Consider the following 2,545-nt stretch of genomic DNA (forward strand, 5'->3'; position numbering starts at 1 on the left):
AGAAAGTGAAAATTCTTGCTGCTATCAGGGAACACATGATGAGGTAGTGAGAATGCTCCTTGACTCAGGAACAGAACAAGGAGGTGGTTAACTGACTGTTATGCTTCGATCTGTTTTTTGCCTTTGGTTTTCATATATACAGATTCTGAAATCAACTTGAGACTGTTTAGCATTGACTGGCAGTCCTCCTGACTCTGTCCTTCTTCATTTTTCTTAATTCTCACACCTCCCTCTAGGTACTCTACCTGACTCATCTGAATGGACTGCAAAGAGTGGCACCCAACATGGGGCTCAATACGGAAGAGTCTGTGAATGACCACTGCAAGTGAAGTGAGCACACTCACAAAAGGTATAAGTGCAGTAAAGCAACTCAGGAGTGAAAAGTGTGAAAAGTGTAAATATAAATAAAAGTGTGGTAAGTACACAGTATAAATACAAATAAAAGGTAACTCTAGTATATGTGTAAATATAAATATGGGTCAAAGGAATAATAGAGAGTTATTTGTACATTTACTTAAAAAGTGATTTAAAGGCTAGAGGTACCAAAGTAGGACTTCAATAACTATGTAAATTTTTAGAGTTTGTACATTTTCTTAAAGGTAAAGGTTAGCGGTACTAAGGTAGAACAACAATAATTGCTTCTGTTTTTAAAATGTGTAAACAATGTATGCCCCTGGTTACCTGAAGAAGGGATTAAGAGTCCAGAGATTTAGAAAAGGGTAGTTGAATGAGCACTCTTTGTCTTGGTCTGTGTTTTGACTCTTAATATGTTACTGTTTTATTCCATTTGTTCATGTTTCTGAAAAGCTTACACTATCTGAATCTGAAGACCAGGTTAAGCCAGGTGGATGTGCACATGCTCACAGAAGCTGGCCATGTCACTTTTGAGATGTGTTGAGCTCCCTCATATCTGTAGAGGATTGGGTCCCCTGTTTGAAAAGGAATTAGGAGGTCACTCCTGTGTCAGACAGAGCTCACGAGGAGTGAAATAGGTCATTGCCCCAGATGTGGTGCTCTGGTACCTGGCTGTCTGTGTCATCACTATCTACTTTTCTCTATTTACCTCCTTTGTTATCCTAGAGGAGATAAGGCAGAGAGCCTCTGCCTCTATCCCTCTGAACATTTTTTGGATCAGTTCTAGGACTTTAGGGCCCAAGCTAATGACTTGGAGCTTATTATCTGAAAAAAAAAACTTCTAAAGAGACAAGCCAATGGCCATATTCTTCCATTGTTCTCTGGTCCACAGCAGACAACTTCTCCCGCAGAGGACAGGGATAGTACACTGAGTTGGGCAGGGAGTAAACTATGGTGAGACATGCTCATACAAACATGGAACTGGGGAATTGACTGCCTACAGCTAATAAACCGTGCAATCACAAAAAAGAAATATGAGATTATGGCCAAAAGTTAACAATTTTTTTTTTCAGAACACCTACAGCCAAAGACACACTCTATGCCTACTTTTCCCCTTCCCTTTCTTCCTGAGTTGAGTTCTTCTTCCCCGTGATAAAGTCAAGATCGAGTCTTGACTCATGGACAGCTGCTAGCATGTCACACTGTAAAAATGGTTAAAATTTTAACTTTAAAATAAAAATCAAGTATACATTATGTTTTAAAAATTGCACTTTGCTTCCAGAAAAAAATGTAGTAAATATTTGTCATAAAAAAAATTAGATATTGGAGGCATGAGGCTCCCAGGAGTCAAGCTTGCAGGAAAATGTGGCCTTTGACTGAAGAAGAGACCCAAGTGATGTTTGAGAAGATTGCAAAATACGTCTTGGAGAATTTGCAGCTCCTGGTGAATAGGTTCAATGGCCCCTACTGTTTCTGACTGCACAATGACTGAGTGTACTGTGTGGGTGAGATGATCCTGAAGCTGGATGCCAACATCTCCAGGGAGAAGCTAGTTTTTCTGAAAATGTGTTTTGGAAAGTTTAACAAGACCCCCAAGTTCTGGCTGCTTGTTACAGCTCTCGATTACCTTGCACCCTTTGCCAAGTATAAAGTGTGCATAAAGCCTGGAGCAGAACAGTCCTTCTTGTATGGAAACTATGTGTTGAAATCTGGTCTGGATAGAATCATTGAAAACACTTCTCAGTACCAGGGAGTAGTGGTTTACTCCATGGTGGACATCCCTTTGGGTTTCGGGGTAGCAGCAAAATCTACTCAAGACTGCAAAAAGTGGACCCCATGGATACTGTGTGATTTCATTAAGAAGACATTGGGAAATATTGCATCATTAAGAGACATTGACTTAGGATGGTCATCCCAGGAACTTTTTGCTGTGTGAGAGGACTTAGCTTAGTTTCCTGTGTGCGCAGACATCATCATGTTAAATTGGGACAGCAATGATATATGCAATTTGGATTCTTACTCAACAGAAATAGTTTAAAAATAGGGTTTCAGGCACACTTTGACTACTTGGGAAGTTCAAGGCTAGCCTAGACTACTACATGGTGAATCCCTGTCTCAAAAACTGAAAACAACCCAAAAGCTGTCATGTGTTTGAGTAAATAGTGTCTCTATTCTCCATCTGCATCACCTT

At 40.0% G+C, this 2,545-nt stretch overlaps 1 pseudogene; it reads left to right on the forward strand.

Annotated features, from left to right (window-relative positions):
* Positions 1-1,717: 1,717 nt before the first annotated feature.
* On the forward strand, positions 1,718-2,253 carry LOC125397015 (60S ribosome subunit biogenesis protein NIP7 homolog pseudogene; annotated as a pseudogene).
* The last annotated feature ends 292 nt before the right edge of the window (positions 2,254-2,545 follow it).

This window comes from Myodes glareolus, chromosome 12 (genome assembly GCF_982192425.1).
Source record: "Myodes glareolus chromosome 12, mMyoGla1.1, whole genome shotgun sequence".
In the NCBI taxonomy this organism is placed as follows: domain Eukaryota; kingdom Metazoa; phylum Chordata; class Mammalia; order Rodentia; family Cricetidae; genus Myodes; species Myodes glareolus.